This window comes from Mobula hypostoma, chromosome 5 (genome assembly GCF_963921235.1).
Source record: "Mobula hypostoma chromosome 5, sMobHyp1.1, whole genome shotgun sequence".
Lineage (NCBI taxonomy): Eukaryota > Metazoa > Chordata > Chondrichthyes > Myliobatiformes > Myliobatidae > Mobula > Mobula hypostoma.
This window is the reverse complement of record NC_086101.1, coordinates 138,388,797-138,415,712: the sequence shown is the minus strand read 5'-3', so window position 1 is coordinate 138,415,712 and position 26,916 is coordinate 138,388,797. Positions and strand designations below refer to the sequence as shown.

Here is a 26,916-nt window from a genome sequence, read left to right as displayed (position 1 = left end):
TCTTTTGTACATAGGAACTGAAATCACATTACTCATTCATGGTTCCTAGAACCGAGTTATAAGGAAATGATTCCCATCTGCCTTCCTCACATTCAGAATGAATATGACATGAGATCCACAATTCACTCCATCTGCCACAAAACTACCTGTTCAGTTAGTCTGTCCAATATCCTGGTTAAGCTCCTAGTGCTGTCAACTTGAGGTATCCTGTCTCCTAACCTTGTCCCATTTTTTTCTTCGTCCTCCATTAATGAATGCAGGGGCAAGTGGAAACACCAACAATCGCGGGGAACATTACTTTCTTTGTTCTTGTATCGGGTATAATCACACATATCCCTCCACCTGCATTAACATCTAGCCTGATAACACTGACAAACCTGCACTCCTCTGGCTCTGGGCTTCTCCCACCTCTCCAGCCCGTTCAAGCTGCTTTACCATTCATCAAGATTTCACTTGGTCTTCTGTCTCAGCTCCACTTTCCTATACTTCCCCCAGAACCCCTGATAGCCCCGAATCTACGGACCTCTCCTTTGAGTTAACTCCGCGGACCAAACCTCCACAGCCCTCCAGAGCAGAGAATTCCAAGGACTCACCACCTTCTGAGTGAAGACATTTTCCCCATCTCAGCCCTGATTGTGAGTGTGTGCCCAATTCTAAACTCCTCTCCCTGTGGCCAGACTGTCCAAATCCTGGAAACTAAGGAGAAAGCACATCGAATGCTAGACAATGCCAGAGAATGGCAGCTGGCTGTGAGCTGCTCTCTGCAAGTCTATGCATTGGCTCTATGATAATTGCTTTACTCTAAATACTATGACTTGAAGAATTACTAATAACTTTCTTGTAAATCTACTTACAGATCTGGCGATCTTGACCTCCAGGATAAGATGGACCCTTGACATCACAATCTGCTCTGTTACAGCCATGCACCCTATTGCCTACCTGCACTGCACTTTCTCTGTAACTCTTAACACTTCATTCTGCATTCTGTTACTGCTTTTCCCTTGCACCACCTCAATGTACTGTATAGATGGCACACAAAACAGTTTTTCTACTGTGGCCATATTTTTTTTTAAATGGCTGAATTCACTATTGACTTGCAGGGCCACTCAGTATATCACTAACTCACACAGTAAAGTCTGTCAAAAATACCTAGACGGCACTTGAACAACGAAAACACTGTAACAAAGGGCTCTGATTGAGCCAAACGTTACTGAAAGAGAAGAGCTCACAGTGTGGAAATGTAAAGACTGCAGATGCTGGAAATATGAAAAAAAAACAGATATGATGTAAAACACTCAGGCAGGCAGCACTGGAAAGATTAAAGATTACCATTAGTTTCCTTTATCATATGTACATTGAAACATACAGTGAGCTGCATCGTTCACGTCAAATCAAATCAGTGAGGATTTTACTGGGATCGCCACACTTCCAGCACCAACATAGCATGCTAACTAACCCTCACCGTACATCTTTAGAATGTGGGTGAAACCGGAGCGCCCGGAGGAAAGCCACACGGTCACAGGAAGAGCACACAAACTCCTTGCAGACAGCAGTGGGAATTGAACCTGGCACTGTAAAGCAATGCCATCCTCTGAAGGCAGAAAAACAATATTAAAAATGTCAGGCCAAAGGCTTCTCTTTCCCCAGATGCTGCCTGATCTGTTGAGTGCTTCTTGCTTTGGCAGACATTCTTAATACATGCACCTGTAATACATGCAAATTTTAAAAGACCATCCTTTCTCCAGATGGCATCCTCTTGAAAGAAGCTGGCATTTTATCATTCCCATGCCAACCTTAAGTGATTCTTGCTGTCTTTACAGCCAAAATGACAGGCACAACTAATATCTGATAGGCTTGGGAATGCTGTCACATCTATCAAAGAAACACATCCACCAATGGGTTGGTGGAACAGAAGGAAGGACAGAATTACGGGCAGACAGGAAAACGTTAATCAAACTGCCAATGTGTTAGTTCAAGGTTGAAAAATGTCTCTACTATCTGAAGTGAGTCGGACTATGCACATCGATACTCGCGTCCTTCTACAGATACGCAGTAGAAAGCATCCTAACAACGTGCAGCACTGGAAAGTGGACCACGGCAGACAGGAAGGCTGTACAACGGGTAGTCAAAACTGCCCAACGCATCACCGTCAACAGCCTACCAGCCAGTTTGCTCATGAACTGTTTGTCCCACTCCCATCAGGGAGGAGGCTGTGTAGCATGTATGTCAGGACCACCAGACTCAAAGACAATTACTCTCCCCAGGCAGCAAAGCTGATCAACACTTCCACCCATTAATCCATCCCTCCACACCCTTCTCCTCCCCCACCCCACCACCACTACTTCATCATCTGCTGTCAGAATTACCTCATGGACAGACAGCCCTGTGCCTAGCATCACTTTATAGTGATTAAGGTTTGAAATGCACTCTTAGTATAAAGTTATCGTGAGAATTCTAATTTATTTCTAATTCTAATTTCTTCTTAATTCTAATTGAAACTGTGCAGAAGGAACATGGTTTTCTCTTTAAAATATTGCATCATTCTATTTTTGGAACAAAAATGTGCTTGAGAGAACTTGAAACTCAGGCAAGGTGCAGCCTGGTTGATTTAGGGAAGTTTCATCATTTTGCTGAAGTAGAGAACCTCAAGCCTTCAGCTTCTCCTCAGTGCAGCACTTGAATTTCTGCCTGGAATCCACCCCATCTGGAGTTAGATTTGCTAAGAAGGGAGGACAAAGCTATCAGCACTCATGGGCCTTCACCACTAGGCAGTCATTGTCCAATGCAGCTACCTCCCTTTGGGGTTCTGATGTTTTTATCATTAATTCTGTGGGGTTTATTTTTTCATAGATGTCTATGAAGAGTAAGAATTTCAGGTTGTATACTGTATCAATTCTCTGATGTCAAATTGAACCATTTGAACCCTGACCTCAATATAACCCAGAGTGATACACTGAGACAGACACCAAGTGCTGCTGGAAGGTCATCGGCTCAGTCCTTTAGACTGCCCAAAATTCGCTGGTCTTCCAGCACAGTGAGATGTCCATCAGGTACGGACTGACATATTACAGGTCGCAGGAGTTTGTGCTGAGGGATGCACTGAGGCTCAGTACAGCCACTGCAAAGACTCTATGGGGAATGACCACAGTTTAAGCTCCTTCTACTACTGTACATGGAGGGGCTGAGTCTCAGACACTGAAATAGTGCGTTACAGTTTAAAAATGAGGTTAACACTACTGAATGCATTATCCATGAATGTAAAAGTTCCTTCCCTTGTATATATTTAATTCTGAATGGAAGTTTATTTCTAAAATATAAAATGTCTCAGACCTCACTACATGGCTTATAGAATTATCTAGTACAGAAATAGCCCCTTCAGCCCACTGAGACCAGACACCCTCTACACGAATCCTAATCTTATTCTATTCTCCCCTTATTCCCCACAACTTCCAACAGCTTCTAGCACCCACCGGGACCAATATACATCTGCCAACTAACGTTCACACTTACCTTTGGGGATCTGGAAAAATACGCACACAATCGTGATGCGGGCGGAAATGTAAACTGTACAGAGAGCGCCCGGGTCAGGTTTGAATCCCAGACACAGGAGGTGGGGGGCAGCAGTACCTCTAGCCACACCTTTGTGATACCTCGAGGATTTTTTTTATTACAGTCGATACCTCAGCAAGAGATTAACTCAGCTGCCAGGGGCAAGGCTGATGGATTGTGTACTCTTCTGGGAACAGTGCTTGTCTGAGTGTTACCCCTGATAAACAAGCAGAACCAGAGAATCCCTCCAACTCCCTGGAGCCCTGACAACTTACTGTAAAATATCAGGAAACTTCCAGGCAAATCAAGAGATGGTCAATACATTTCCCCATCAAAACCTGGTGTCTAGTGTCTGGGACTGGTCTGAACCCGTAACTTACCCAGCTCTCTCTCATGGTTCTGTGGGCACAGAGGTGTCTGAGGCTTAAGAGATGGTCTCAACATCACAGGGAATCAGAAAGTAAATGAAACATTTCTGGGATCTACTGCCATAGGACCCAGCACAGTCTTCAGCACAGAACAAACTAGATCACCACGGGGAAGTAAATAATTAAAGAGGCTATCTTCTTACTAGAGAGGAAATATAACCCTTTTAGCAGCGTGACACTGGCATTGGCACACTTAGCGCCATCAAGGGGTCCATGTGGATTCAATTCCCCTACTGTAGCGATGCCTTGGAAATTCTGCTTCATTAAAGGGAGCCATGATTAACAGGAGAAAGCAAACCAGCTCACAGGTGACCGGAGGTATAATTACAGCCTAGAAACCATTTCCACAAGGAAATATCTGCATTACTTGAAGCTCATTTCTAATTATATAAAGTCCGCATAGTAATGGTAAAGTTCATTGAAATGAATAATCTAATAATGCAATCTGAAAAGCACTTAGCACAGGACAAGACCATTCAGCCCATTATGACAATACTGGTTCTTTGAGGTGTCTATTCAAGTAGTTCTAATCCACTACTTTTCCCACAATGTCCTAAAATGCTCTTGCTTCAAATGTCTACCTACTTCTCTTTTCTAGGTTATTATTTAATCGGCTTCCTCCACTCGCTTAAAGCAGAACAAACATAAAAAAAATCAAATTTCACAAAAAATTGCAAGCCATTTCTGCATCAACCAGACCCAGTGCAAGAGCTGGCTGACCACACTCTAGCACAAGACAGCTTGCCAGGAACTTTGATCCCTCTATGAATTAGAGCATATGGAAAGTAAAACATCAGAGCTCCATACAGGCCTTCTGGCCCACCATGTTGTGCCATCTTTTTAACCTAACTCATCCCTCCCACAAAGCCTTCCATTTTGCTTCCATCTATGTGCCTACCTATTAAACATCCTGATGTATCTGCCTCTACCACCACACCTGGCAGTGTGTTACACACATGCACCACACTGTGTGTGAAAAAAACCTACCTCTGACATCCCGCCTATACATTCATCCAGTTGCCTTAGAATTAGGCCCACTCATATTGGCAATTTCCGCCCTGGGAGAAAAGGCACTGGCCATACACTCTATCTACACCCCTCATCATTGCTGTCAAATCTCCTCTCAGCTTCCTTTGCCCCAAAGGGAGAAGCCCCAGCACTCAAACTTTTCTCATGAGACATACTTTCTAATTGAGGCAGTAAATCTGCTCAGCACCCTCCAAGAGGGCAGCACACACAATCGCAGTGGCCTCAAAAGTCAAGGGTGAAATTTCTTATCCTGTCCATCTTTTCTATGATCGGAAAACACGGCTGATCATAGATAAGACTAAAATCTTCAAGTCCGCCTAAGTGGTGAGCGTGATAACAAAGGTGCTGCGCAGTTACGGCCTAACGCGTAGAGCGGGCCCTCGCCCTGCACCTTGGCCTGCTGTAGCTACTCAGGGAAGCGGACCTTGGAACTGGTGTGCAAGGATGCAGGAGGACAGGAAGCCTGCTGGTATTTGAACAGACTTAAAGCGGATCCCTGCAGGCCCACGCTCTCAATAGTTCAATCGCTAATGTTCGATCATTAGAAAATAAGATGGATTTGTGTTTGAACCAGCGGGAGATGAAGGACAACAGCGTACTCGTCCTGACAGAAACATGGCTTCAAGCCACCACTCCAGACTCGGCCATCCAGCTAGGAGGCCTAGTCTCCTTTCAGATGGACAGAAATGCTGTGCTCTCCAGCAAGACCCTGGAGGAGTCTGAGGAGACCAGAGGAGGTCTGTGTGTCTATGCCAATAAGAACTGATGGGTGAGTGCCTCAGTAGTAATGGCCCCTTGCTCACCTCAGATATTTTTTAATGGTGAAGTGCAGGCCCTTCTACTTACCGGGAGAGTTCACTGCCATTGTCATTGTTGCTTGCTCACATCCGCCCTCCCTCCGTGCTCGTGCTGGAGAAGCGCTGCAGGAGCTCCACAGTGCCGTCTGCGATCTCAAAGCCACTCACCCCGACGGCTTTGTCATTTTGCTGGTGATTCCAATCACACCAACTTAAAAACAGTCCTGCCAAAGATCTACCAGCATGTCAACTTTCCAACCAGAGGAGAGAATAAATCAGACCTGGTTTATACCAATGTTTGTGGAGCCTAGAAGGCTGCACCCACCCTCACCTTGGGCACTCAGACCACGTATCCATTTTGATAATCCCTGCATACAGACCACTGGTTAAACAAGTCAAACCAGTTCACAGGGAGATCAGGACCTGGTCAGAAGGTGTCACCTCAGCGCTGCCGGTCTGCTCCCAAAGCACGGACCGGGAGGCGGCTACCTATGATCATCATGTCACATTGATGAATGTATTGGTGACTGGCAACATTGGAAAGTGCATTGGGGACGTTACTGTGAATAAACAAGACAAGGCGCTGCGAGGGCAAGCCAGAAACCATGGTTGTCTGCAGAGGTTCGTACACGGGTTAGCGTTCGGCAAAGCTGCCTTCGGATCGGGGGATAGGATGACTGTAAGGTCAGCAGGAGCTGTGCTCTCACGTGCCGTCAGGAAGACGTAGTGAGAGTTCTCACAGAAAATTCAGACACCTTTGTGACACCAGGGACACGCGGCACATGTAGCAAGGTGTACAAACCATAACCGATTACAAGTCCACCCTGTGTATCAGCGACAGCAACACCTCCCTTTCTGATAAGATGAATGATTTCTATGCACGATTTGATACAATGAATGATGTGACATCAAGGAAAGCCCCCTCTTTTCCCCAGGAACAGGCACCCTGTCTGGCCACAGCCAATGTGAGGAGGACCCTAGCCGGGGTAAACCCATGCAAAGCTGTGGGGTCGACATGATACCAGGTCAGTTGCTGAGGGACTGTGCAGCCCAACCAACAGAACATCTTTAATATCTCTTTCTAACGATCCACCGTCCCTGCAAGCTTCAAGGTAGCAACCCAAGAGAGTGCCTAATCGATTCTGGTCAGTGGCACTGACCTCACAAAATCATGAAGTGCTTTGAGCGGCTGGTAATGCATCATATAAAACCCTGCCTTCCAACTACATTGGACCATTTCCGGTTGGCCTACAGCTCAAACCGGTGCCTTGGCTCTCCATTCCTTCCAGTCCCACTTGAAAACAAGTCCTCGTGCACCAGCTTCTTTCTCATCGACGTCAGCTTGGCGTTTAACAGGGTGGGTAACATCCCTCAGAGTCTGGTGGGTAAACTATCCTTGATGGGACTCAACACCCCTCTCTGCAACTGGATCTTGAATTTCTTGACAAAAAGACCCCAGCCAGTCTGAGTTGGCAGCAATACCTCAAACTCCATCACGCTGAGCACTGGTGCCCGCCAGGACTGTGTGCTCAACCTGCTGCTGTTCGCACTGCTGACTCACGACTGCACTGCCAGATCTAGCTCAAACAGATCATTAAGTTCGCTGATGATGCAACAGTGGTTGGCCTCATTGGCAACAATAAGATGACATACAGAGAGGAGGTAGAGAGGCTTGTCAAATGGTGTGAGAAAATCAACCCAAGTCTCAATATGGACAAGACAAAAACAGACAATTTCCAGGAAACTGCAGGTCAACTGCTCTCCATTGCACATCATTGGCTCTTGGTGTGCACATAACAAATGATTTAATCTAGACCCACAATGCCTCCTCATTAGTTAAGACAAGACAGCGTCTACACTTTCTGAGGAGATTGAGACATGCAAGGCTTCCTGCCTCCACTTTTACAACTGTCTACAGGAGCACCGTTGAAAGTGTCTTGTCTGGCTACATCATTGTGTGCTACAGAAGCTGCAAGGTTTCAGACAAGACTATACAGAGTTTTGCAAGAACCACTGACAGGCATCCCACCCTGCAAAAACTCATTTCAGGGAGGTAGCACCAACAATTTGCGGGAGACTCCCGGAACTTCCAGGAGAGGTGGGATGTCTACAATAGAGTAGCTCCTTAGCAACTAGCCAGCTAGTTTAAATATCGTTAGCTATGCTAATGAACGAATGATACCTGTTAAACTCACCTCAACATGTCTTTTACAGTCTTAACCCAGCATGAGCAATAGAAAAATCACTGTTGCAAACACTGCAGCGAGCAACACGGTCATTATTTTTAACCCCTATTAGGCAGGGGTACACTTTAGCGTAGTCTGGGGTGACGTACGTTTTAGATTAAACACAAAATAATCTGCAGATGCTGGGATCAAAGCAACACTCACAACATGCTGGAGGAACACAGCAGGTCGGGCAGCATCCGTGGAAGAGATCGGTTGATGTTTCCGGCCAGAACCCTTTGCAGGACGTTTTATATTTTCTTTTTTTGGAACACTCTGCCATGGCGTGCTCGCTCTCACACGCTCTCTCTCTCTCTCTCTCTCTCTCTCTCGTGGTCACTCTCTCGTGCTCGCACTCTCTTGCTCTCTCTCATGGTCGCTCTCACTGGCTCTCTCTCGCTCTCTCTCTCTCATGGTCGTTCTCGCTCTCGCGTGCTCTCTCGCTCTTTCTCACACTCTCTCTCGCTCTCGCGTGCTCTCTCACTCTCTCTCATGGTCGCTCTCTCTCGTGGTCACTCTCACACTGGTTCTCTCTCACGCGCTCTCTCGCTCTCTCTCTTGTGGTCGCTCTCACTCTCGCGTGCTCTCTCACTCTCAAAAAAATTTATTTCCAGGATATTGTATATAATTTGCTGGCATCAGGGAGCTGTTATTAATATGCGGGAGACTCTTGGAACTTCCGGGAGAGGTGGGGTGTCTGCACTGAGAGGATCACTAGGATCTACCTCCCCGCTATTTGTGCCTTTATCAACAGCATTGTATACGAAGGGCCTGAAGCGTTGTTGAGGATCCCTACCATCCCTTTGACCCACTACTGTCAGGACGGAGATACAGGAGCATCAGGACTAGGACTATGAGACTAGGTAACAGCTTTTTCTCTCAGGCTATAAGACTAATGAATACTCTGCCACCACCAAAGCCTCATCACTAGGACAATGAGTTGTTTACTGTTTACCTGTGCTACGCACTACATGCACTTTGAATTATATCTTATTAACTTACTTTGTTTTATGTGCTGCGTATGATGTGTTTTGTGGGTGCACCATGGTCCAAAGGAATGTTGTTTCATTTGGTTGTACATAGATAGTCAAATGACAATAGACTTGAACTAAAGCTTTTCCATCCTTCCTATAATGATGAAAGCAGAACTGAGCACAATATTCCAGGTATGGTCTAACCAGAATTTTATAGAATTGCAACATTACTCAGCAGCTTTTGAAATCAGTCCCCCAATTACGAAGGTTAACACACCATCTGCCTTCTTAATCACCTGATCAACTTTCATTGCAGCTTTCAGGGATCTATGGACTAAGACTCCAAGATCCCTCTATTCCTCCACACCACTAAGAATCCTGCTAACCCTGTGTGATCTTCCAAACTGTATCACTTCACACTTTTCCAATTGAACTCCATCTGCCCCTTCTCAGCCCAGGTCTGCATCCTATCAATGTCACGGTGTAACCTACAACGTTCTACACTATACAGAGCACCACCAAGCTTTGAGTCATCTGAATACCTACTAAACCACCTTTCAATTTCATCATCTAAGTCATTTATAAATATCACAAAGAACAGAGGACCCAGAACAGATCCCAGTAGAACATCACTAGTCACCAACCACTATGCAGGATATGCTCCATCTTCTACCACCCTGTCTTCTGAATCTATGAGGCCAAGTTTCCCTGGATCTCCATGACTTCTGACTTTCTGAACGAGCCTACCATGAGGGATCTTGTCAAATGCCTTAATAAAATCCATATACACCACATCTACCACTCTACCTTCAACTTGTTTTTGACACTTACTTATAGAATTCGATCAGGCTGGTGAGGCACAACCTGTCCCTTACGAAGCCATACTGACTAACTCTAATCAGACCATGCCTCTCCAAATGCTTGCAAGCCCTGACATGAATCCTCTCTGATAGTTTGCCTGCCACTAATGTAAGACTCACTGGTATATAATTTCCAGGATTATCCCTATTTTCTTTCTTGAACAAAGGAAATTGTCACCCTCCAGTATTCTGTTACTGCTCCTGCGGCCATTGAGGATACAAAGATCATCAAGAACATCACAGCAATTTCTTCCCTCACTTCCCACAGTAACCTGGGATATATCCCATCCAGCCCTGAGGACTTACCTATCCTAGTGCTTTTCAAAACATCCAGCACATCGTCTTTGCTAACCTCAACATATTCCAGTTTATTAGTCTGTTCTACATCATCCTCACATTTGTCAAGGTCCTTGTTACTGAAGCAAAGTATTCATTAAGGATTTCCTCTAGCATGTTTCCTCAACTATCCCTGATCTGTCCTATCCTCACTCTAGTCATCCTCCTGTTCTTCAGGTACTATACACAGAACACCATGGGTTTTCCTTAATCCTACTCACTAAGGCCTTCTCATATCTTCTATTACCTCTCCTAATTCCTTTCTTAAGCTCCATCCTGACTACCTTATAAGTTTCAAGAGCCGTCTGATCTTTGCTACCTAAACCTTAATTATGTCTCTTTCTTCCCCCTGACTAAATGTTCCAGATCTTGCTAACCATGGTTCCTTCACCTAACATCCTTTCCTTGCCTCAGTGGCACAAACCTGTCCAGAATCCCATGCATGCGCTCCCTAAAGAACCTCTACACTTCCATTGTGCATTTCCATGAGTATATCTGTTCCCAGTTTATGCTAAATTCCATCACTAAGATCTGCCTTCACGGAAACATAGCAAAGAACTGGGAAACAGTCCACGTCTTCCAGGGTCTAATCATGAACCTGTATTGCCTGGAGGGCAGTATTGCACTGCAAAAGCAAGTTAGTAGAGGATTTCGGTTTTGTAGATGTTAAGTATGTGGCCCACTCTCTCAAATTCTGCCAAGTCCATCTACAACCCAAACATCCAAGGGCTCAGTAGCTAAGAAGAGAGGTGGAGGGGAAGGGAGTGGAGAGGCTGTCAGCATCAGCTGGAAGAACCCTTCAATCGGGACTCTGTGCTTAACACGAGGTCTACCTGGTCCAGCTCCTCCACCACCACCTGTGAGCAGAAGCTGAGGAGACTGACATACCAATTCAAGGCCAAAGGAACAAATACCAGCCCTGGTGAGAGTTCTAAAACTTGGGGGCTGAAGCACCTCAGTCACAATTTCACAGCTTGAGTTAAAAGGATCGCCCTCAGAGACTCTGTAATTGCAACCACTTTCGAGGCAGGCAATAAATCTGAATGCAGGAGTTGAAAAGGGTATCCCTGCTGCCTATTAGGTGGAACATCAACTCCAACTAAATAAGAGATAATTACCTCATTGGTTGCACCTCTTCCCACATTACAACAATGTAACTACTTCAGAAGTTACTCATTAGTGCTGATGCACTTTGCAATCCTGTGGAAGGTGCCATATAAATCTAAGTTTTACCTCCCACTTAAAACCTAATCTTTTGGCTATGATTTCGATTATTCGCATGTATATTGTCCAAGTGGCTCAAATTTATTTGGCAACACTCCTCGGCCATTTACTGCATAAGTACAGACTGTTTTTGTTGAATGCTCTCTGTCCAAAGAGAAGTAAACTGTTGTCTTCTAATGGAATGTATCTGGTCCAAATTGGAGGCCATTCCCTGGCCACAAAGTACACACATTTGGTACTGTTGCAACCAAAAAAAAATGTATTAATTGTGAAGAAGGGCTTGGTCTTGACAAAGGTTCTGGCAAGTCTCCCACTGTTCAGAAAGGAGAAACAGTTCAGTGCCTTGTGTTGCCATTATCCCAGTGAGATCACATGCCAACAAAGATGCATATAGATGAGGCTGGCATCACTTCATCGCATATGAGTAAAACTGTTTGCCAAATGATTCCTGAAAAACTGCATTTTTACAAGATGCAGTCAAAACATTTTTTAATTCCAAGCCAGAAATGAAACTGACAAACAGAAAGTAAAAGAGAAAAGGAGAGAGAAAAAAATATATATAAAATGGAAAGACAATGGCCAACAGAGAGAAGGAAAAGATATGCACTTATTTTGCACATTTCAAGCCATTAGGAAACAAATGAGAGAGTGGTTTCAGGTTAATTGAAGCGGCCATTTATTTGGTACAACTTTCAAAGAACAAAATCTAATCGACAAAATAGCTGGGATTCCTTTTTTTGGGGGGGGCACTATGCCACTTAATTGGGGCAGATGTCTGTAGCTGAACAGCTTCTAACTAGTGTCAGACACACGTACATGTGTGGCCGTTAGACTCTATGTCGTGCTTACAGTGAACAGTTCTTAAATAGCATCAGTTGTGTGCACTTGTGTTCAAAAGTGTTGATTTTTGTCACTCATAGTTGGCAAGGAATAAGCAGTAAGACAATTCAGAACTGCTTTGCTCACTGCAGTTTCAGGCATTCAGGCTTGGAGATGCCAGAATCTCCCAGGTGTGAAAATGAAACAATTTCACTACTTCAACAAGTTAGGGTCTACAAAGAATTAGAAGGTATCAGCAATCATCTTGAATGTTAAAATAAAAATGAAGATTTGGAGGATACAATCATCAATAGCATTGTATGAACGTAGTCCATTATCTGCAATAGGTGTCTGCACTTATTTTGTTCCTTTACAATAAATCAAAAGAACGTGGCAGCCTGCACTGGATAATGCCTCCGTCGACAACTATTAGGAATCAATAAACATTTTTATAGCACTGTAATAGTATTGATAGTATTGTAATTTGTTCTGCATTTCATTTAAATACATAATTTGTTGCTCAATTGAACAGTAGTTTGTCTTTTTACCATTTTAACTATTTCCATGAAACTTCTGCTAATTGTGTCAGCCACCTAACTGGGCAAAAATCTACTAGTTCCGATATGTGCCAATTTACTGGAATCCCCTGTGCTTTTGAAGTGAAGGTAGTGTCAGGAGGAACGATATACAGTAGCTGATTTGCGCACAGCAAATCCCACAAGCAGCACTGTGATAATGGTTACCTAGACTGTGTTAGATGGATTGTCTCTGTGATGTCAAGTTGGGAGTTCTAGGACTCGACCCTGGTGGCAGGGTAGCGTAGTTGTTAGCATAACACATTGCCGTACAGGCAACCCGGGTTAATTTCCCACTGCTGCCTGTAAGGAGTTTGTACGTTCTCCCCGTGACTACATGGGTTTCTTCCCACAGTCCAAAGACCTACGGTTAGTAGGTTAATTGGTCATTGTAGATTGTCTCATGATTAGGCTAGGATTAGATCGGGGGATTGCTGGGTGGCGTGGCTCCCCGGAAGGGTCTATTCCATGTTGTATCTCAATAAAAATAATAATAAAATGTTTCCAAATCCAGGTGGTGTGAGTCTCTTGGATCTGGCTTACAGATCGCCGTATGTATGCAGTTCTGGATCCCCTCAATGTTGATATGCATAGATCTAGGAGGTGCTGTTGAACAAGTACTGCATTTTGTAATGGAACCACAGTGCACTGCCAGTGGTGGAGAGAATGAATGGGTGAGGTGTTGGACAACAAGAGCAAGCAAGCTGCCTTTCCCTGGATGGAGCAAAACTTGGCCCTTTGGAGGAACAGAATGGGGGCAGGGGAGTGTTGGTTAAAGTCCTGAGTCAGGACAGATTAATACACACAAAATGCTGGAGGAACTCAGCAGGCGAGGCAGCATCTGTGGAAAAGAGTAGCCTGTCAATGTTTTTGGCCAAGACCTTTCATCAGGACTGGGAAAAAGGGATTAGAAGTCAGTGTAAGAAGATGGGGTGAGGGGAGGAAGAAGTACAAGGTAGTAGGTGGTAGGTGAAACCAGGATTAGGAGAGAGGCAAAGTAAAGAGCCGGGAAGTCGACTGGTGAAAGAGATAAAAGGTTGGAGAAGGGGGAAGACTGCTTTGCTGAGCACCCACGCTCCATCCGTCAGAAAAAGTGGGATCTCCTGGTGGCTCCCATTTCAATTCTACTTCCCATTCCCATTCTGACATGTCAGTCCATGGCCTCCTCCACTGCCACGATGAGGCCACAATCAGGTTGGAGGAGCCACAACTTATATTCTGTCTGGGTAGTCTCCAAACTGACAACATGAGCATCGATTTCTTGAACTTCCAGTAATTGCCCCCACCCTCCCTTCCCCATTCCCCATTTCCATTTCCCTCTCTCACCTTATCTCCTTACCTGCCTATCAATTCCCTCTGGTGCTCCTCCCCTTTCCCTTTCTTCCATGGCCTTCTGTTGTCTCCTGTCAATTTCCCCCTCCTCCAGCCCGTTATCTCTATCACCAATTGACTTCCCAGCTCTTTACTTCACCCCTCCCCCTCTCCCGGATCCACCTATCACCTATTACCTTGTACTCCTTCCTCCCCTCCCCTCACCACCGTAATCTGACTTCTCATTCTTTTTTTCCAGTCCTGATGAAGGGTCTTGCCCCGAAATGTCGACTGTTTACTCTTTTCCAGCGTCTGCAGGTTTGCTCTTGTTTGTGATCAGGGCAGATAGTCTTGGATGGTGTTGCACCTGTTGAAGGTGGGTGGACAGCACTCCACCACCAGACAGTGAAATGGGTTCAGGAAGCCAGTCGTCAGTCACGGCAGACAGCAAAGTGTGAAAGTGAACTATATAAGGTGGTGGATAAGGCACCTTGTCCTGAATGATACAATGTATGAGAGATGGCCCCTGTTTCTAAAACACAACCACACGAGTTTTGCACCAAAAATCAGATTTTTAATTTGCAATTCAATCAAATGAAGTTTTAAAATAAACACCCACATACAGAGACACAAATGCTGTGAAGATTGCCAAAGTGATTTCTCACTGTGGTGTAATTTATAGCCGTCCAATATATTTCATACATTAGACCAAATCAGCTCTGACCTTTGGTTGCAATTACTCATCAATTTTACAGTACATCTACTTTAAAAGGATTAGCTTTATTGGTGACTTGTACATGGAAATGCAGTGAAATGTGCCGTTGCATCAAATTAAGTCAGCAAGCATTGTGATGGCGGCAGCCCGCAAGTGCTGCAATCAAACAAACGAGCTGACTAACAATAAGGAAACTTTGACCATTTCTTAGCATATATTTTCCATCCAGTGATTTAGAATAGGGGGTGTTAGTTATTCTTACTGCTCGATGGAGATCTAACGCAAAGTGCAGAGCGATGCGAGTTCTTTAAAAAGTTTGGCTTGAGAGAAGATACTTTCGGCACTACGATGATCAAAAAAAAACCCGCACCGGGTCGCCCTATATTATTGTTCCTTCATTATATAGGGAAATGGAACAACTTGCACACGAAATTTAGCGTTCATTTAGAGGAGAGATGAACGCTGGTAACTAAAATTAACAGACTTTAAAAGGCAGCTTAAGGGCTGAGAACGGGGCAGAGGTAGTCAGGTGTGATAAACGTTTTAGGAACATCTTCTTCCCCCCGTTATCAGATTTCTGAAACCAAATGAACATAGCTTTTTAACCCTCTTTCGCGCTTTTCATTCCTATCCTGTTATTGTTATTTTAAATGTCTTGCACTGTTCTGCTGCCACGAAACAACAAATGCCAGTGATAATAAAACTGATTGCGATCCGCGGCTTTCTGCTCTGCCCAAAGTTAAAAGGATTAGTGCCAGAAATGCTACAAACACGAGAAAATCTGCAGATGCTGGAAATCCAAAGCAACACACGCAAAATGCCGGAGGAACCCAGCAGGTCAGGCAGCATCTATGGAAAGGAGTAAACAGTCGACGTTCCGGGCCGAGCCCCTTCATCAGGACTGGAAAGGAAGGGGAGAAGCCAGAAATGTTTTCTCGTTTTCATTTACCGCTGGGAGTTTCTTCCGTCATTTTCTGTTTCATGAAATATGGTAAGTCGAAGAATCAACCCATTTCTCCCCAGTTCCCGTACTGGCAAGAGGGCAGGGGGGAACACGGCTCCCAAGTCTACACCTTCGAGACTCCCAAACGGCCCATTTACCGCGGCAGGACTTAAACTAGGAGGACGGAAACTGGTAGAATAAGATTAATCTTTTAATGAGTCCCAACACTGAGATTACCGGCCTTTCAATTACGTACTTTCCCCAAGTTGTGTATATAACTGAGTGTTCTATACCTTACACAGATAATTTCACAAACACAAGAGATTTCACATTTGCTCGCTATAGACACGTTAAATACTGAATGTGCAACCCGTTTTGGTCTAGAGCCAGACCACGTATCCCTTTCACAAAGGAAAGGCACGATGCTGCGCGCACTTACCCTGCGCCGATCGAATGGGGACTGGAGTGAAATAGGAAGAAATAATCCAGGGGACGCGTCTGGCTTCTCACTGTGCCTGCCTCACCCCGTCAAGGGTCATCGTTTGAGTCCCTACCGCAACAAAGTCCATTCAAGGAGCGCAGAGAGGCGATCACGCCAGCCACAGGTTGATTTGAACACTATGTGTGTGGGGTGTGTATGTGTGTGTATTCGTTCGTCTGCGGCTACGCCTGGGGAGGGTGGAGTCTCCGGCCGAGCAGGTGAGCGAGTCATTGCGAAATTCAGACGGGGGAGGGGAGGGGGGTTAGCGCACTCACTCTCTTCCTCACCTCTCCAGTTGCAAAAAAAACTCTCCGAGAAATCCTCGATCTCATGCTTAAAACAGCACAATTAGCTATCCCCATGGTTTCATCAAAGCACAAGGATTCCCGATGAAAGTGTACCGCGCCGAAACGTACTGCAATAAACCATTCAACAAAATTGTAAATTGGTGCGATATTACATTATTTGCCCCAGAGCCCGGGGCCATGTTCAACGACAGCAATTATGTGCTTTCCAGAGGGCGAAAAGAGCAATTGTATCAAAGGTCTCACATTATAGTGCGACGCTGTCATTCCGGGGGCCGGGCACACGACTGTGCCGCGCGTTCAGAGCGTTGACTGAGCCATCATTTGTTCCCCGATCAATACCACTAAAGTTAGTTTTGGTTACGTTACAGTTATTGGGATCTTGCTATGTCTACTTTGGCTGTTCTATTCCCTACATTAGGACAATGTCTACATCATTTCAATAGTACCTTTCATAGCTCCAAGACAATGTTAACATTATTGTTACAGGTTCATAGAGAAATACAAACAGCAAGAGCCCACTCAGTTCACCGAGTCCATATCATCCATCAACCACCCATTTAGGCTATTTCCTAGTTATCTCTTTTTTAAAAAATCTCCCCACATACCTATCAACTCCTCCCATATTCTACTCACCCACATGCTCGGACCAATTCTCATTTATCAGTGGATTTATCAGCCCACGCATCTATGGGATGTGCGAAGAAACTGGAGCACAATTAGCACATGGAAAATATGTAAACTCATCACAGGTTGCATCCGAATCCAGGTCTCTGGCTCCACCAGGCAGTGTCTCTACCTGCTGTGCTACAGTTAGTTGTAATGTGACACTCACAACAGCCAAACTCACCAAATGTAACCAGCACCAGACAATCTGTTGGTTCAATGTGCAAATTCTGGATCTAACCCAGGCTCGATTTTGTTTTAAGATAGTGCCAGGGAAACTTTTACATCCGCCTGTGAGGGTAGACAGGACATCATGTGAAATTGCTCCCACAGTGGTGCAGTACAGTGGTATAATTTTTTTTGTTCTGCTCCCTAGTGTGGGGTTTAACCCCATAAACTCAGGAGACCATCTGGTATGGGGAAGGGGGTACTGCACAGGATCGAAGTAAGCTGCAGAAAGTTGCAAACTCTATCAGCTCCATCATGGGTACTAGCCTCCGTAGTATCCAGGACATCTTCAAGGAGCAATGCCTCAAAAAAGATGACATCCAACACTAAGAACCCCCATCACCCAGGACATGCCCTCTTCTCATTGCTACCATCAGGGAGGAGACACACACTCAGCGATTCAGGAACAGCTTCTTCTCCTCTGCTGTCACACTTCTGAATGGACATTGAACCCATAAACACCACCTCACCACTTTTTTTACACTACTTATTTAATTTAATAAACAGATTTTATGTATTTATTGTTGCTGGTGATATTAAACCTGATTCTGATTCTGACAGGAGTCAGAGCAATGGGATCTACCACAACACTTAGCAATCCCCATGAAATAAAGTGATTGGTGTACCGAGGTAGGAATATTTTTCTGAAATGAAATAGAAACAAAAAAAATGTAACCTGGCACAGAGAAATAAGAAATAAAGCTAAAAGTTGATTCTATGTAACACAATAATGGTTGAAGTGACTTCAAATTTCACGACGTATGTCAAATTTATTAATTCTGATTCTGTGTGGAAAGGTAATTCAGTGGAAAGCCATTCTTCAGTCCAATGTCATGGAACATGGATAAAAGGGCTTACCACGGAGACATCGTCCTTTTGGCAAAGGATCTGTAAAAAATGGTCAGGGACTGAGTGTCATGGTCCGGTCCGTGAAGTCCGCATTCCAGTTCACGGTCCGGTCCGTGGACTCAGGACTCTGGGCCTTCCAGCTGTCCCTTGTTTCAGTTGGGTTAATCATAGGCACCTGATTCCCATCTTGGGGCTTGGAATATAAGTAGTCTTGGGGTCAAATGTGGGCTGCTGGTTTGTCTTGTCAAGATTCCCTGGGAGCAACCTGCTGGTGGAAGGCTAGAGCGGCCACTTGCCATCTTTAGGCTGTGTTGGAGAACCATCGCTTCATGGAGCCTTGCTATCGGTAATCGGAGCTGTCTTTGCGGTATGGATTCGGCTGTTTCCCGGGCCAGCTGAGTGGCCATCAGCCACCCTGAGTTAGGTAGGGGTCCGGCTGTCTCCATAGCCAGAGGTTGCTCGCCGTAACTGCGACTCGAAGCAACCTCGATGCAGAGATGGAACTGTCTGTTGTTCTTTGGTGTTTGTCTTGTCTTGTCCTCGCCTCTGTGGGGTAAGTCAGGCCATTCTGTCATTGCCCTGTGGGGGATCTGTCTTGTCTTGTCCTCGCCTCTGTGGGGTAAGTCAGGCCATTCGGCTGTTGCCCTGCGGGGGATCTGTCTTGTCTTGTCCTCACCTCTGTGGGGTAAGTAAGGCCGTTCTGCTGTTGCCCTGCGGGGGGACCTGTCTTGTCTTGTCTTTGCCTCTGTTGGGTAAGTCCAGCCATTCTGGCGTTACCCGACGGATGGACCTGTCCCACCTTGGTGTGGAGATAAAGTTGAGTCCCGGCTTGTCTAAGGATCAGTCCAGGCTCTATGTCTATGTACTGTCCAGTCTCAAGTTAGTGTCATGTTAAAGATGAGTCCCGGCTTTTCAAAGGATAAGTCCTGGCTCCATGTTGATGTACAGTTCCCAGTCTGTCTCCAAGCTCCAGCCTCCGAGCTATTGGCCTCTGCATTCCAAGACCCCAGCCTGCAGCGTCAAGCCTCAAGACCCCAGCCAGGTCCTGTCCTGTAGCCATGTCATGTCCTTGCCTAGTTCTGGGGTCTGAGCCCGAGGCAAGACCCAGGTCCTGGGTCCTTGTCCAGTCTGTGGCTCGGACTCCAAGCACAGGCTCCTAGTTCATGGTTCCTAGTCCTGGTCCCGCTTTCCCAAGCCCAGGTTCCTAGTTCATGGTTCCTATTCCTAGTCCTGGTCCCGCTTTCCCAAGCCCAGGCTCCTAGTTCATGGTTCCTTGTCTGGGTTCCCTGTCTAGTCCATGTCCTAGCCCAGGTCCTGCACCATAGTCCTGGTCCTAGTACTTCAGTGTCTGTGCCTTGCATTTGGGTCCGCCACCAGCATCCTCCATTGCAACACTGTGGGCAGAAGAATGTTGGAAATACTCTGCTGAGGTTTCTGCAAGAATGCAATTAGCTTATTTGCAGAGCATATTATTACGGTGTGTTCATTCCTGTCAAGATAAGCTTTCAACTCGAGGCTTTGAATAAACACAGCTCCACTTTACCTTGGGAATACCTGCTCAGGAGATGACAATTTACGTGGCACCTTTAAATGTATCAATATCATCTCAAGTGGCTTTGCAGGGACATTATCGGAATAAATTGTTACCTAAGCACAAGGGTAGTTGAGCAAAGTCTCGATGAAATGGTAGGTTGTTAACAGTAACTTAGAGGAGGTAAAAGTAGAGATTGATAGAGGTTTAAGTAGTGAATTTCAGAAGTTCAGGATAGTGGTAGCAGAAGACACAGCTACTGAATTTCCAGGGTAATCCAGATTTGGAATTGGAGTGGTGCTGTGATTTAAGGGCTGTGGAACTGAAGAAGATAGGGTTGGGCCAACTATGCAGAGGCTTGATACGAGCATAAAAAGGAATGTTATTGATATCTATGAAAGATAAACCATTAATTCCCCTTCTCCCAGTGCCAAAGTTAATTTGACAGACTTTCTTTTGGAACATTAGGAACAGAAACACAGCCAGGTCTTTAACACTTAGCAGTCTCACAGAGGATGTGGTGAATACGGAAATTCTGAAACCAAATGAAAACCTGCTCACTCTGTACAGCAGGTAAGTCAGTGTCTGTACAGGTAAAGTTAGGACATGGCTCAGAAACAGAGTTAATAACATTAACATATGTCATGAACTTTGTTGATTTGCAGCATAATAATAAAACAATTGATAAGTAGCACAAAAAGAGAGCAGAAAATGAAAAAAAAAGTGAAGTAGTGTTTAAGGGTTCATTATCCATTCAGAAATCTGATGGCAGAGGGGAAGAAGCTATTCCTGAAACAATGAGTGTGTGTCTTCAGGCTCCTGTACTTCTTCCTTGATGGTAGCAATGAAAAGGGGGCATGTCCTGGGTGATGGGGTCCTTTGATTCTGATGGGAGGACGTTTTCAAAATTCTAAGATTTATGTGATTATTGGACTGTAGTCCACCTTGCTCTCCTTCAGTTTTCTGTGTTCTCCTTCCTGTTGCTGATTGGTGGGTTGAAGTTCCGAATGGGCGATATATTAGTTTTTGTGAGAGGGAGGGGTTGGGGATTTGGGGTCTGATGTTCTTGTGAGTTTTTCTGTGTGGGTGATCTGTTAATTTTTGAGTCTGAGAGAGGGGGTTGGAGGTTCTACATTATTGTCGCTGTTCTTTTCTGCAAGGGAGGGGTTGGAGTTTTGCTGCTCTTCTTGCTTTTTTTGTGAGGGAGGGGGTTGGGGGTTTGGGGTTTAATGTTCTAGCTGCCAATTTTTATGTGGGCGATCTGTTAGCTTTTGTGTGAGGGAGGGGGTGGGGGTTGCAAGTTTTGTTTCTTTTTCCATTTCATGTGGGGAGGGGGTTGATGTCTTTTCTTTCAATGACTCCCATTTTTTTTCTGTATTTCATGGCTATCTGGAGAAGATGAATACCAGAGTTGTGTTGTATGTGCATGCTTTGACAATAAGATAAACCTTTGCACCAATGAACCTTAATGATGGATGCTGCCTTCCTGAGGCATTGCCTTTTGAAGGTGCCCTCAATGCTGGGAAAGCTAGTGCCCATGATGCAGCTGGCTGAGTTTACAACTTTCTGCAGTTTTTTTCCAATCCTGTGCAGTGGCCGTTCCATACCAGACGATGATGCAACCAGTTAGGATGCTCATTACTGTGTTAGTCTTCCATTTAAAAACAGCTATATTTCGTTTCAAAATTACCTATCTTAATGTAATTTCCTGCCCCAGTCTTGAAGAATGAAACTATATTGTGGCAGACTGTTCTTCCCATCCCGTCCCCAGCTTGGCCAAGTGTGATGGAGGGTCTCAGAGCTCTGTTCTGCTGCTTTACCAGCTATTTCCAGCATTGTCTGATTTTATTCCAGGTTCTCTAAATCGCAGTTTTCTTTTCTCCCAGAAGTTAGCGTTCTCTCAAAGAGATGGGAAAGTCACAATTTTTAAACCATGCACAGTTAACACTGGACTGGAGTGGTTCAAGAAGGCAGCTCAGCACTACCTTCTCGAGGGCAACTAGGAATGAACAATAAAATGCTGACACAGCCTGAGAAGCCCACATTCCCTGTGTGGTTCTGACAAAGGTTCTTCATCTTGAAAGGCTAACTGATTCTCTTCCCACAGATGCAGCTTGACATGTGGAGTGTTCCCAATATTTTCCATTTTAATTTTAGAACACCAAGGTTGTAACCAGCAGTGAAAATTTCAGTGGGGCGGGGGGGAGTCACAGCAAATTACTCTCATTTGAAGGAAAAGTGAAACAGATTCAAGTGAATTTTCAAAACAAACTAGGTAACTACTTGAAAAGATTGGGAGTAACGAAAGGGAGAAGGAGAGTAGGTTTTCAAACAGCTAGCATGTGCACATTGGGAGAATGACCTCCTGCACAAGAACTCTTTCGACATGATGATTAATACCCATAGGACTCTTGGTATTCTGAAGTACTGTATAGCACAACATTTGATTATTTGTGCATCATTTCCCTCAGCAGCCCCTTGAAATCAAACCATTAAGATTTGTCTCTCTGGCTGGAAGGTGACTAATGAGGGACTCACACACTCATTGAAACGTGAAGCAGAGAGCATTTGCTAGGGCTGGATAGTTAAGGAGGTGCTGCACTCTTTAGGCCCTTGCCAGTTTGCATCAAAGTGATTGTGTGTCCACGGCACAGGTTATCATGTGTAAATGAGCACCTCTTCAGAGGCAGACAGTGATATTTGCATTCATGAGCGATGTACACAAAATACTGGAGGAATTCAGTAGATCAGGCAGCATCTATGGAGGGTCAATGTTTTGGTCGCCATGGTAGCATAATCATTGACGCAACACCTTACAGCAGCCAGCCATAAGAGCATGGTTTGATTCCTACCACTGTCTGTAAGGAGTTTGTACATTCTCCCCGTGACTATATGTGTTTTCCCCCAGGTGCTCCAGTTCCCTCCCACATTCCAGAGACGTACAGGTTAGGGTTAGTAAGTTGTGAGCATGCTATCATGCATGCAAAGTGTAGCAAAAGTTATGGGCTGCCTAGCACAATCTTCATTGAGGCAACACACATCAAAGTTGCTGGTGAATGCAGCAGGCCAAGCAGCATCTCTAGGAAGAGGTACAGTCGACGTTTCGGGCCGAGACCCTTCGTCCTGACTGTACCTCTTCCTAGAGATGCTGCCTGGCCTGCTGCATTCACCAGCAACTTTGATGTGTGTTGCTTGAATTTCCAGCATCTGCAGATTTCCTCGTGTTTACAATCTTCAGTGATTTGATTTAACAAATGACACATTTCACTGTATGTTTCCATGTACTGTACATATGACAAATAAAGCTAATCTCTCTCTCTCAGTAATCTCTCTTAATCAGCACTAGACATCTGACTCCAGTCCTGATGAAGGGTCTCGGCCCGAACAGTCAATTGTCTATTCCCCTCCATAAATGCTGCCTGACTTGCCGAGTTCCTCCAGTATTTTGTGTGCATGGCTCATGATTTCCAGCATCTACAGGATCCTTAGACAATGAGACTGTCAAATAAGCTTCATACGCTCATGAAAAATTAAAATCTGTCTTAATCTTTGTACACAGATCTGGTCTCTGATTGGATTCTTTATTGGTGATTGGTGGATATTTGAGGACAAACACCAAATCAAGCATTGGTTGATGTTAAGGACATTAGCAAACAATAGGGTGTTAAGAACAACATTTACAGAACTCTGTAGGTGGGAAACAAATGTTTAAAGAGGCTTTTTCAGCACTGGATCAGACTGAAGAACTATTGAATAATTAAAGTTTTAAGATAGATACAGTAATACTTTATTCTTCCCAAAGGAAATTACAGCATCATAGTGGCATTACAAGTGCACAGATGTCCAAACATTCTAAGTAAGAAAGAATAAATAAAAGTTATCTTAAAAGTAAGATGCACAAGATTTACAAGTCAAAGATGACAAGATTTACAAGATTTCCAAGTTCACACTGATAAGATGATTGTGCAAGAATTATTGTAATATTATTCAGCAATGGTTGCACATTCACACCATCCAGATAAGAAGTGATGGTAGTATTGCACTGTCTGTCTGCAATAGCAGGATGTAGTAAACACAGCTAAACAGAGCTTAATAACAGTTTGCTCCACTCTGCTCCGTCTCACGGAATTAGTCCTTACTCTTAATAATTTCTCCTTTGGCTCCTCCCACTTCCTCCAAACTAAAGGTGTAGCCATGGGCACCCGTATGGGTCCTAGCTATGCCTGCCTTTTTGTTGGCTTTGTGGAACAATCTATGTTCCAAACCTATTCTGGTATCTGTCAACACACATCAAAGTTGCTGGTAAACGCAGCAGGCCAGGCAGCATCTATTGGAAGAGTTTCAGTCGACGTTTCAGGCCGAGACCCTTCGTCAGGACTAACTGAAGGAAGAGTTAGTAAGAGATTTGAAAGTGAGAGGGGGAGGGGGAGATCCAAAATGATAGGAAAAGACAGGAGGGGGAGGGATGGAGCCAAGAGTTGGACAGGTGATTGGCAAAGGGGATATGAGAGGATCATGGGACAGGAGGTCTGGGAAGAAAGACGGGGGGAGGGACCCAGAGGATAGGCAAGGGGTATAGTCAGAGGGACAGAGGGAGAAAAAGGGGAGACAGAAGGAGAATGTGTGTATAAAAATAAATAACGGATGGGGTACTAGGGGGAGGTGGGGCACTAGCGGAAGTTAGAGAAGTCGATGTTCATGCCATCAGGTTGGAGGCTACCCAGACGGAATATAAGATGTTGTTCCTCCAAACTGAGTGTGGCTTCATCTTTACAGTAGAGGAGGCCGTGGATGGACATGTCAGAATGGGAATGGGATGTGGAATTAAAATGTGTGGCCACTGGGAGATCCTGCTTTCTCTGGCGGACAGAGCGTAGGTGTTCAGCAAAGCAGTCTCCCAGTCTGCGTCGGGTCTCGCCAATATATAGAAGGCCACATCGGGAGCACCGGACGCAGTATATCACCCCAGCTGACTCACAGGTGAAGTGTCGCCTCACCTGGAAGGACTGTTTGGGGCCCTGAATGGTGGTAAGGGAGGAAGTGTAGGGGCATGTGTAGCACTTGTTCCGCTTACAAGGATAAGTTCCAGGAGGGAGATCAGTGGGGAGTGATGGGGGGGAACGAATGGACAAGGGACAGGGCCCCAGACAGTCCTTCCAGGTGAGGTGACACTTCACCTGTGAGTCGGCTGGGGTAATATACTGTGTCCGGTGCTCCCGATGTGGCCTTCTATATATTGGCGAGACCCGACGCAGACTGGGAGACCGTTTCGCAGAACACCTACGCTCTGTCCGCCAGAGAAAGCAGGATCTCCCAGTGGCCACACATTTTAATTCCACATGCCATTCCCATTCTGATATGTCTATCCACGGCCTCCTCTACTGTAAAGATGAAGCCACACTCAGGTTGGAGGAACAACACCTTTTGCCAATCAACTGTCCAGCTCTTGGCTCCATCCCTCCCCCTCCTATCTTCTCCTATCATTTTGGATCTCCCCCTCCCCCTCCCACTTTCAAATCTCTTACTAGCTCTTCCTTCAGTTAGTCCTGACGAAGGGTCTCGGCCTGAAACGTTGACTGTACCTCTTCCTAGAGATGCTGCCTGGCCTGCTGCGTTCACCAGCAACTTTGTTGTGTGTTGCTTAATAATAGTTTTATCGGGGGGGGGGCGGAAGAGGGCTATCACTTCCCCAGCTCTCAGTTGACTCATTATAGAGCCTAATGGCCAAGGGTAAGAATGGCCTCATTTGGTGGTCTTTAGAGCAGTGCAGTGTAGTAGTATTAAGGCTGATTTATACTTCTGCGTCAACTCGACACCGTAACCTATGTAAATGGCCTACACGTTTTGTGAGCATTTATACTTGTGCGTTGGTGTGTCTGCATCACTCTGCAATTCACGCATATTACACATGTGCACACACCTGCCCGTGCAAGGCTTCATGGTCATGGTAGTCTTTCTCGGGGTAAACAAGTTTAAAGCGAGCGTCTTTTTTCGTAAAAGTGAAATGTGTCCTCCATAATTTCGGAGGTCTGTAAAGCTTTATGGAAAGCATTACAGCCAGAGTTCCTTCCCTGCCCTTCAGTCGGCCAATGGGAAGCTATTGCAGCGTAGGAGGAAATGCGATGCTACCAAGCGGACCAATCACAGCTGTTGCGGTTTGCGTTGCTGCGACGCGTAGTTACATTTTGGGAGAGGTGCACGTCAGGCTACGGCGTAGGAATCCGCGTAGGCTCTGCGTAGGGTTCATGGTACCTACGGCGTCGAGTTGATACAGAAGTATAAATCAGCCTTTAGTTGTAATTTGCATCATGTTTATCTGCCTTCAACAGATCATTACTGATCTCATAAAAGAAGGGATTTAATTTGTAAAAGGATCTTCAACACCTATTCAAGTCAATCAAAAACTCATTGGAGTTAATGAATTGCATTTCAACTATTGTCACTGTTTTAATGTGGGAAAAGCAGAACAAATTTGCTAATAGCAAGAACCACAGACAGCCCAAATCATCGATTTCAAACGATTTCCTGGTGAAGGGTCTCAGCCCAAATCGTTGACTGTTTATTCTTTTCTATAGATGCTGCCTAGCCTGCTGAGTTCCTCCAATATTTTGTGTGTGTTTCCAGCATTTGCAGATTTTCTTGTGTTTATGTTTCAAATTATGTTGATTTTAGCATAAAATGTGGGAAGCACCGAGTAGGTCAGAGAGTAAACAATAGAAAATCTGCAGATGCTGGAAATCAAATTAATATACACAAAATGCTGGAGGAACTCAGCAGGCCAAGCAGTGTCCATGGAAAAGAGTAAACAGTTCACATTTTGGGCCGAGACCCTTCATCAGGACTCATATCATCTGTCCTGATGAAAGGTCTTGGCCCGAAACATCAACTGTTACTCTTTTCCATAGACGCTGCCTAGCCTGCTAAATTCCTCCAGCATTTTGTGTGTATTAGGCCAGAGAGCATCTGTGCAGAGAGAAACCGAGACATCTCAGGTCAATGACCTATTGTGCAATTTCCAGCAACTACAGTATTTTGCTCCCTGGTTTAACATCGCATTGAACTTACTGACAG

General features: G+C 45.1%; 1 protein-coding gene across 4 annotated transcripts in view; it reads right to left on the bottom strand.

Annotated features, from left to right (window-relative positions):
* LOC134347028 (coronin-2A-like) overlaps positions 1–26,916 on the bottom strand; it is a 168,348-nt gene that overhangs the window by 34,090 nt on the left and 107,342 nt on the right. The window contains exon 1 of one of the 4 annotated variants that reach the window (XM_063049020.1): positions 16,225–16,428. The exons of the other annotated variants lie outside the window; for them this stretch is intronic. The gene's annotated coding sequence lies outside the window, so the exon portion shown is untranslated. Of the gene's footprint in view, positions 1–16,224; positions 16,429–26,916 lie in introns of those variants that run through there. 4 annotated transcript variants of the gene reach the window in all.